Genomic DNA, 11,190 nt, shown 5'->3' with positions numbered 1-11,190 from the left:
TTAACTACTAGACCAGCAGGCCCATTCTTATAAGCTTTTACAAATAAACACATATAAGCCTAATAACCAAAGACAATGCTTTATTCAAATAAAAATCAAAATTTTTCCCAAGCTAAGGCTTGAACTTGGGACCTCTCGCACACACCTAGAACACTTAACCACTGAAACAGATACAAATTTTATGACAATTAACTACGGAAACATATTAATAAATTTTGGGGCGTTACAACTCTACCCCTTTTAAAGAAAATTTTGTCCTCGAAATTTTACCTGATCAGAAAAGGTGTGGATACTGCTGTCGCATCAAATCCTCAGGCTACCAAGTAGCTTCCTTAGTGCTATAATTCCGCCACAGCACCTTTACTAAGGGGATAGACTTCCTCCTTAGAACCTTAACATTACAATCCAAAATCTGAACCGGCTCCTCCTCAAAGGTCAAATCTGGTCGGACCTCAATCTCCTCCACAGGCACAAGTGCGTGGGATCAGAGTGATAGCATCTTAACATCAAGACGTGGAACACATCATGTATGTGATCTAATTCTGGAGGTAGCTCCAACTGATATGCGACTAGCCCCACTCACTTCAGAATTTGGTACGGCCCAATAAACCGAGGGCTCAACTTGCCCTTGCGATCAGACCTCAGAACCTTCTTCCAAGGTGAGACCTTAAGGAAAATGATGTCCCTCATAAAATACTCGATGTCCTTATTCTTCAAATCAGCATAGGACTTCTGTCTATCAGAAATCACTTTCAGTCTATCTCGAATCAAGCGGACTTTATCCTCAGTCTCCGATACCAACTCCAGACCCAGAACACGTCGCTCACCCAACTCAGTCCAGCATATGAGAGTGTGACACTTACGACCATACAGTGCCTCGTAAGGTGCCATCTGTATGCTAGACTGATAGTTGTTGTTGTAAGTGAACTTTCCTAATAGAAAGTACTCCACCCAACTGCTTCGAAAATCTATACTGCAACCCCTCAACATGTCTTCCAGTATCTAAATCATTCTCTCTGACTGACCATCGATCTGAGGATGGAAAGCAGTACTAAAGTCTAATCTCGAACCCAAAGCTTCATGAAGCTACTACCAGAATCGAGACGTATGTAACAGCCCGATTTTAGGCCTAGTCGAAACAGTGGTTTCGGGACCACTATTTCAAGGCTAGAGAAAATTATTTTAGTATTATTTTATGTGTTATAATATAATTTTATAAGTGCATGTAAATTTTGGTAAGTTAATTTTAGCAATTTCTAGTCCAATTTCAAAAAGGACTAAATCGCGTAAAAGGTAAAAGTTGTGTTTTAATACCTAAAGGTGTTAAATTGCCTTGTATCTTAAATTGGGGTATTTAAAGTGAAATTAGGCCATTGAAAGTGTGATGGCCGGCCATGGGAGACAAAATTTTTGAAAAGTCAAAATTAGGTGAAATTTGGTCACCAATTTTAACTAGTTTTATTATTAACAAATCAAAAAGAAAAAGCTATCATTTTTCTCTTCTCCTTCACCGAAATATGCAGCAAAGAAAGGGCTTTGAAGCTGGAAAATTTCAGCAACATATTTCCCTTGCTTGTAAGTGATTTTAATGTCTTTGCTTGATGATTTTTACATTTTTGGAACCCCTAAAGCATGAGCTTTCATAAGAGGGGACTATTTTGCAAAACGATGAAGAGTTTAGGTTTTTCCCATGAGAGTAAATGTGTTGTTTGCTGTGTTTTTATGGAAGATTATGAGTCCTATTTGTCTAATAAACAACTTTTGTGAAAGAAATTGCATGAAAACACCTTAAAAAAGGGCTAGATTGCTAAGTTGTAATGTGTAAAATAGTTGAAATTATGAGTTGCTATAGTTATGAAAATGGTTCATCTAGACTCAAGGAGTAAAGAAATGTGATAAAAATTATTTTACGAGCATTGGGGCAAAAGTGCAAATATACAAAAGTTTAGGGGTCAAAATGAAAATTTGTAAAAATATGATTTTTAGACCCATATGAATATTGTGACTGATTGGTAGGCTAAATGTGATATTATAGATCAAGGAAATCGAGATTTGGACCTAGAACGGAAAGAAATCGATTAAGGGATGATTATGTCCTTTTCACCTTTGTGGTATCGAGGTAAGTTTGTATGTAAACAATACCATGCTATACATGTATTTAAATGTTATCATTACATGAATTGTACAGATATTAAGTGTATGTGATTAATAGAAATATGATAAGACAAAGCCTTAATAGACGAGGAAAAATCTCGTTTGAACCTTAGGAATAGAATAGAATACGAGTGACATGTCACTAGGAATTATGAGTCTAGATGACTAGCTCGAGAGTGAGCATTGAAATGTCATGAGATATGAGGTAGCTTTAGCTACAATTGAGGCACTTATGTGCAAAGGCTTTTCCGAGTATCCAATTTGTATTCCAAGTGTTCAACGGGTAATCCAAGGAAAGAGTTGATGATGGTCCCAATGAGGTAAGTCATTTGTGAGTATACACTTGAGTTATGTTACGAGTTGTGCTAGTATGTATATTAAGCCTATGAGAATGCCTTGATATGTGATAATCTATGATGCATAATATGTGTTCTTACCATGATGGATGAAATGATGTTGTATTAATTTTGTGAACAATGATCATGAATGAGTAACTTAGCCTTGACAGATTTGAGTTACTGCAGTAGTGTAACTTTGAAAATACACTAAAAATAGTGGAAAATGAGTTAGAGGCAGAATAAAATATGGGATTAAAGCTTAATGAGTCTATTTTCAATGAAAGAAACAGGGGAAGAAAAATAATTTTATATTGTGTGATATTTGAATTCTTGTAAAACAGGGTCTGAATAAATTCGAGATCCCCTATTTTGAATTTAGAAATTCATCATAAATTGTAAAAAAATTATTAAGAGTCATACCTTACATGCATGGATTCCTTATTGAGTCTATTTTTAAGTGAAACAAACGGAAAAGTCATTGGAATTCTGTACAGGGAGAAATTTGGTTCGTAGTGCACAGGGGTCAGAGTGGTCATACCCTGAAATAGGGGAGACTTTAACTAATAAACTGTACTAAATGGCTTGACCAAAAATTCTAGAAAAAAATTAGTAAGTATTCATATGAGTCTAGTTTCAAGAGAAATAGACGAGAACATTATTCAAATCCTGTACTATGAAATAATTTAACTTTAGTGAAGAAGGGTTGAAACTGTCAGACAGTGAATCAGGAGCAAACTTGAGGAATAAACTGTACTAATTGGCTATGTCAAAAATTCTGGAAATTTTATGAAAGAAATATAAATGAGTCTAGTTTCAGGGAAAATTAACGGAACTTAATTTGGAGTTTTGTAGCTCCAGATATAAATAATTTAGTGACTGTTGCTCAGGAAGACAGCTTGCAGTGAACTTGAGAATATGTTGTAAACATTGATAAAACAAGTTAGTAAGTTGCTTATTGTTTTCATATGAACTTACTAAGCGAAAGCTTACCCCCCTTCTTTCCCATGTTTTCTAGAGTTTCCAGGTTAGCTCCGGTTGGAGGCCGTCAGAGATATTATCACACTGTCGAGTTAACGCTATCGGCGTAAGTAAACTCAAGTGATTCTAGTCTATGGCATGTATAGGGTTTTAATGTGAGTATGTAATATTATGATTTAGCCAAAGGCATTGGCTTGTTATTAAGGTAGTATTAGTCATGTAAATTGGCCTATGTCGGCTAATATCATTATGGGCCCATATGATTATTCTTATGCATGTATGTTATTATCTCTTGTGATGTGGCTTACAACATGTATGCCTAGAGATTGAATTGAGATTCATTGATGAGCTAATAACTAATGCAGGATTAAGTGATTGGTAAATAGTTAATAATGCTTCATGAATGGTTTATGGATATGATTATGCATGCTTTGTGATGGACATGAGGTTCGATGACATGTTGATAGCTATAGCATTAATATGGTAAAGATGAAAGAAAAACTTATTGTAAAGATTGCATGAGAAAAGAAAAGTTTTTAATTATTTGAGATTTCATGGCTCTGTTTAGTATGGAAGTGTTAGTAAAAGTCAGGTAGCACCTCGAACCCCGTCCAGGCGTCGGATACGGGCGAGGGGTGTTACAACATAAAACGAGGATCCCTATCAGAAATGATTGAGATAGGTACCCCATGTAGCCTCACTATCTTAGAAATGTAAAGTTTGGCCAATTTCTGTAGGGAGAAGTCTATTCTAATAGGAATGAAATGTGCGGTCTTGGTCAATCGATCCACGATGACCCAAACAGAATCCCTTTTAGTGGGTGTTAGGGGAAACCCACTAATGAAGTCCATCATTACTCGCTCCCATTTCCACATCGGTATCTTAACCGGCTGCAGCAACCCCAAAGGTAACTGATGCTCAGCCTTAACTTGCTAACAAGTCAAACAGCGACCAACAAAGTCGGTAACTTCATGTTTCAACCCTGGCCACTAGTACAACTCTCGAAGATATCAGTATTTCTTGTTCCCACCGGGATGCATAGCATAAGGGCTAGTATGCACCTCCCTCAGAATCGACTATCTTAAGTCATCATCATTTAGTACGCAGATCTGTCCTCAGAAACACAGTACCCTATCCTCATTAATCCCAAAATCTATAGTATCTCTACTTTCAACCTGACGGAACCTCAACTCAAGAGACTTATCTCCCATCTGTTTATCCCTGATTTGATCAATCCATGTTGGTCTTACTTGCAGCTCAGCCAAGAGACTCCCATCTTCGAATAAACTGAGTCAAGCGAACATCGCTCTCAAACCGGTCATAACCCTACGGCTTAACACATCAGCCACCACATTGGTCTTACCAGGATGATACTCAATACTGCAGTCATAATCTTTAAGTAGTTCAACCCACTGACACTGCCTAAGGTTTAACTCTTTCTAAGTAAGGAGATATTTGAAGGTCTTGTGATCAGTGTAGATGGTACACTTCTCACCGTACAGATAGTGCTCTAGATCTTAAGAGCAAAGACTACTGCTGCCAATTCCAAATCGTGAGTCAGATAATTAGCTTCGTAAGTCTTGAGCTGACGAGATTCAGAAGCAACAACTTTACCGTCTTCCATCAGAACACAACCCAAACCCACATGTGACGCATCACTGTATACCACAAAGTCCCTACTGGGTTCAGGTTGAATCAGAACAGGTGCCTGAGTTAACACAGTCTTGAGCTTCTCAAAGCCCTCCTTCTGTGCATCAGTCCACACTAAAAGAACTCCTTTATGCAGAAGCTTAGTCATAAGAGTTGCGATCAAAGAGAACCCCTCTATGAATCGTCGATAATATCCTGCCATCCCTAGAAAGCTGCGAATTTCTGGCACATTCTTCGGCTATTTACTCAACACAGCCTTAATCTTACGAGGATCCACATGAATCCCCTCAGCAGAAACCACATGCCCCAAAAAGGTTACCTCTCGGAGCCATAACTCATATTTCGTGAACTTCTTAAACAACTGTTTCTCTCACAGAGTTTGCAAAACTACCCTGAGATGCTCATCGTGCTCGTCCTCTGACTTAGAATACACCAAGATGTAGTTGATGAACACCACCACGAACTGATCTAAGTAGGGCTGAAATATTCGGTTCATCAAGTCCATGGATATTGCTGGTGCATTTGTTAACCCAAAGGGCATAACTAGGAACTCGTAATGTCCATAACAAGTCCTAAATGTCGTCTTATGCACATCGGCCTCTTTTACTCTCAACTGATGGTAACCCGATTGCAAATGAATCTTAGAGAACACTGACGCTCCTCTAAACTGATCGAATAAGTCGTCTATCCTTGGAAGTGGGTATTTATTCTTGATCGTCAACTTGTTCAACTGACGTTAGTCGATACACATTCTCATAGTACCGTCCTTCTTCTTTACAAACAAAATAGGTGCTCCCCACGGAGACACACTGGGACGAATAAACCCACGATCTAACAGTTCTTGGATTTGAGCCTTAAGTTTTGTTAGCTCTTTCGGTGCCATTCGATAAGGGATGATAGACACCAAAGTCGTACCAGGAATCAACTCGATACCAAATTCTACCTCACAACTCAGAGGCAATCCCAGTAATTCCTCTGGAAAAACATCTGGAAAGTCCCTTACAGTTTGGATGTCCTTAACCGAAGAGTCCACAGAACCAGTAACACTGATGTAAGCCAAGAATTCCTCATACCCTTTCTTTAGTAACTTCTCTACCCTCAATGCAGATATCACATTAGTCAAATAGTCTCAGTGTTCCCCAATCATGACCACCTCATTATCCCCCTCAGTCCTCAAAACAACCCTTTTCGTAGCACAACTCAGATTCATTCGATGTTTGACTAACCAGCCCATGCCCAGAATTAAATCAAACTCTGTAACACCCCGAACCCGAGACCATCGCCGGTGTCGGACACGAGGGGTTAGCAAGCCAAGTTCACTTGTTTTGCCCATCCATTGGACATTTCCAGTCAGGCTGGAAAAACTGCGTGACTGTCGCCTTAAAAATCATATCTCGAGTTTCAAAACTCGGAAACTGGTTTCGTAAATTTTCCCTGAATTTAGACTCATATATCCATCCATGGATTTATTTCTAGAATTTTTGGTTGGGCCAATTGGTACAGTTTATTAGTTAAAGTCACCCATGTTACAGGGATCGACTGCTCTGACCTTCGCGCGGTATAACTTGAATATCTCTCTGTACAGGGCTTTAATGCTGGTTCGGTTTGTTTCTAATGAAACTAGACTCAAAATGGAATCTGTACATATAAGGTATGTCTCCTAATTATTTCTGGATAATTTATAGTAAATTTTTAAAGTTGCGACAGGGAACCCAGAAACCGTTCTGGCCCTGTCTCACAATAGCTTTAATATCTCTTAACATGTAACTCCTATGACCATTTCGTTTCTTCCATATGAAAATAGACTCATCAATGTTCATTTACATAGCTGATTCACTATTTAATACCATTCCTACAAATTTTGGTGATTTTTCACATTCACGTTACTGCAGCTGGCAGCATCTGTTTTAAGGTAGGTCTTACCTATTTTGTAGTCTCCATGAACCAACTAGTCTTGCCTTACATAGGTCCACATATGATCATTTTAACCATGCCAATGGCTGATCATGTGACCAACATTCCCATTTCCAATTCATAGTCACATCATGACACCATATATATATATACAAACCGCAAATAGTTTAAGTTGATACTTCACTATTACGAGCCATTTTCGCATGGCCGTACACATATACATCATAACATATTTAAACCAACAAGGGTAGTCCTATACATGCCATTTCAAGTTCAACCAAGAATTTATACCAAAATGGGGGCTTGATAGTGTGGATGACTTCGACTTCAACGATCCCGAATCCGATTGCTATCGAGCGAAATCTAGAAAACCGAGAGCCAAAGCAATGAGTAAGCATTTTTATGCTTAGTAAGTCTCAAGGAATATAATCAACTCTAATTACAGCAATACATTCACATAGTTAAATGCATCATTTCATTAATGCACATTCACATAATCATACTTACTTCACCATCCCAACTCTTATGTTCATACACAAATAACGGCTTCATTAAGGCCGATAACTCGTTCCATCATAGGAGCGGATATTCACACGCTCTTACTCCTAGCGCATAAAGCACACACCGCACTTACCTTGTCATTGGGAAATTTCACAAGTGCATTAGCTGAAATTTTCCAGCAAGCTTATAATTTTCAAATCACATACCTTCGAGTTTAACCGGATGTCGCTACTCGATCAATCGCCTTGGGACATAGCCCGGTTATGGTAACCCGCACCAAGGCCTCACGGACTTAACCCGGATATCACGATTTGCACAAATGCCTTGGTCTTAGCCGGATAGAATGACTCGCACGAATGCCTTCGGTCTTAGCCGGATGTAGCCACTAGCACAATTGCCTTGGGTCTTAACCCGGTTATAATTTCCAGCATAATTGTCTTCGGGCTTAGCCCGGATGTCATTCAATTTCTCATGCACACATACATCAATAATCATTGGACATACATATTTATTTTCGTTACTAAGGCTCAAACACAATTATAATCACTAACATAATCGCCGGGACTTAGCTCGGGTATCATTCAATACTCATACACACATAAATCAATAATCAATACATCCATATTTCATTCCACATAATTCAAGTAAGGTCACTTCTTGAGGACTTACCTCGGATGTTGTCGAACGGCTTTTACGGCTATTCGATTACTTTTTCCTTCCCCTTGTCCAATTGTGGCCCTCTTAGCTCTTGAGCTAATTCAAACAAATTCAACTTATCAAAACCTCATTGTGCTAGCTTATGGCCGAATATGACAAGGAATTTAAATGGTCATATGGCCACCCTTTAGCTTGAATACACAATGGTCATGCACATTTTATACTACATCAAGCAATTCAATACAATTTATTCGAGCATCAAGGAAAAGCTAAGGCCTTCAATAGGCTACCCAAGGCCGAATATACTTGTCCATGTTGAGGCCAATTATGCACTTAATACCACACAAAAACAGCATGCATTTTACTAGTTAATGCTTTGCATATTGTAGCTCAAAACTTACAATATAGCATCAAGCACTCATATGTGTGCTAGGCCGAATGTGCTTACAATTTCACAATTATTCTTCAACATCTTCTTCTTTAAACAAACTTATTCATCACTTCCTTCATAACCAAAACATCATGTGCAAACATATATATACATATATGAGCATGGCGAATTTCAAGGTGTCCATAGCCATCCAAAACACAAATTTTAACAACATGCAAGAAGCATGAACCATGCTCATGAATGCATCATGGCGAATATGACAATCATGCTCCTTTTCAACTTCAATCATGATAAAACAAAAGAAAGCTCAAAATCTTACTCAAGAGTAGACAATCCATCATTGCATGCATCATCATCAAGCTTCACACTTAGCATGCAATGGCTTTATCACCATAACAACTTTGGCCAAATACCATTTCCATGGCTTAACAAAGATTTGAGCCATGGCTAACATGCACATCAAGTTAGCAACCAAAACATGCATGAAACTCCTAACACAACCTCATACATACCTTAATCTTGATGCAAACTTAGCCAAATCTCCTTCTAGATCTCTTCCAAACCAAGCATGAAGCAAAAATCCTCCTTCTTCCTTAGTTTTGGCTCAAAGAAAGGATGAACAAAATTTTTTCTTTCCTTCTCTACAACTCACGGCAATGGGGGATTACCACACTCACCCACATTTTTTTTTCATTTTTTATCACCCATACACCTTTGTTTATTATTTCACCCTAATGCACCAACAAAACATGTTTCATGACATGTTTAGCCCATCCTCCCTTGTCATGGCCGGCCACCACCTATAAAGGGGGAATTTGACATGCAAGTCCATTATTTTGCATGCATGCTTTAATTAGTCATCACACATTTCCTATCATACTTTCAAAGTTCATTACTAAGTCCTTTCTTGTGGAATTCACCCTTATAACACTAAATCAATCATCATAAAATGTCATACATGAGCACACACATATTATAGGCATCAAAATAAATTTTTAATTATTTTTATGCCTCGGTTTTGTGGTCCCGAGACCACCTTCCGACTAGGGTCAATTTTGGGCTGTCACAAACTCCCCAAATAGAAGCTCCATTAAATCTGCAAAAAGCACTGTCCCTTGAACCTCTAGTGAAACATCTCTATACAACTTATCCACTCAAATAGACTGCCCCAAATGACTTATCACAGTCAACTCACTATCAGTATTCTCGACTAGAATCCCTAAAATCTCAAACACAGTACTAGCTACATATGAATGTGTAGAGCCTATATCTATCAATGACAAATAAGGTACATTAAAAATTAAGAACGTACCCGTGATGACGTCCGGAGCATCTCGGTCCTCACGGTAGAGTGCAGCATAAACTAATGTAGGCTGTCTCGCCCCAGTCGGTTCAGCACCTCTGCCTGATGCTCTCTATTTTTGACTCATGCCGTTACCACCCCTAGCCTGACCACGGCCCCTAAGTGGCTACTGAACTACTCTCGGTGGCTGTGCAGTCTCATTAACCGGAGTTTGCATTTGATTAACTCTCAATGGGCAATCCTTAACGCGATGCTCAGTAGACTCACATCTAAGGCAAGCTCCAGTAGCCCTCCAACACTCGCCTGGATGGTGTCTATTACAGAGCTGACAGATCGTCACCCCAATAGATGCAACAGTAGGCCCAACTCTTACGGCTCCATCAGACCTGGCCTTTTTCCTAAGCCTCATCCTAGAATTTTAAGGCTTTGCATCCCTTTTAGCCTTCCTTCTATCTCGATTTTGACGCTTAGTGCGCTTTACTTCCTCAGCGATCTTCGCCTTTTCAACCAGTGTAGAGAAATCCCGCTTCATCTGAAGAGCTATCAAAACCCATAAACTGTCCCAGAGACCCCCCTCAAAACAGACATAGTGCTCATACTCTGTCGCAACCATGCCCCATGCATAATGGCTCAATCTCAGAAACTGGGCCTCATCCTCGGCCACTGAATGATCTCCCTGAGTAAGATAAAGGAACTCCTGCCTTCGAGCATTGATATAACTGGCCCCTATATATTTGCTCTAGAAAGTCATCTTAAACAGATCCCATGTCAACTAATCGGGCTGAGTGCCCTCCTTAACCGTCAACCACCACTAATACACTTCATCGCGAAGCTGTGAAACAACCCTCTTGAGCTTTTGCTGGGCAGAAAAACCCAGATCGTCCATAATGCGTTCCGTGGCTTCTATTCAGTACTCGACCACGTTAGGAGCAATTCCAGCGGTGCCCCTGAATAACTCTGCCCCATTGGAAACAGAGTCATTTCGTAATCGAACCACGGCCCCCAAAACCTGTGTTGGGCCCAACGACCCTCTCCAAAATTCGTAGCATAGCTTGGGATAGAGAGTCGTCCCCAGCTGCACGATCATGATACCCAGTCCCAGATCTGGTTTCAGTAACAAGGGACACTGGCGTCTCGCTAGTTTCTAGATTCGGAATCATATCATATGTGAAAGACTCAGCTCGAGCACCTCTACGGCCCCTACCTCAACCTCTAGTGCCCCGTCCACGAGTACAATATGTGCTCATCGTAATTTCAGATTAATCTGTCTTAATAGTTTTATGCAGATCAATTTACAGTGTCGA

The 11,190-nt window shown here is 39.5% G+C and overlaps 1 long non-coding RNA gene across 1 annotated transcript; it reads left to right on the top strand.

The window, feature by feature from the left end:
* Positions 1 to 1,455: 1,455 nt before the first annotated feature.
* Positions 1,456 to 3,863, top strand: LOC128281378 (uncharacterized). Its single transcript, XR_008271583.1, has 3 exons — positions 1,456 to 1,575; positions 2,036 to 2,119; positions 3,508 to 3,863. It is a non-coding gene; the product is annotated as an uncharacterized LOC128281378 (long non-coding RNA).
* The last annotated feature ends 7,327 nt before the right edge of the window (positions 3,864 to 11,190 follow it).

This window comes from Gossypium arboreum, chromosome 10, assembly GCF_025698485.1.
Source record: "Gossypium arboreum isolate Shixiya-1 chromosome 10, ASM2569848v2, whole genome shotgun sequence".
Classification (NCBI taxonomy): Eukaryota; Viridiplantae; Streptophyta; class Magnoliopsida; order Malvales; family Malvaceae; genus Gossypium; species Gossypium arboreum.
This window is presented reverse-complemented; position numbering and strand designations above follow the sequence as displayed.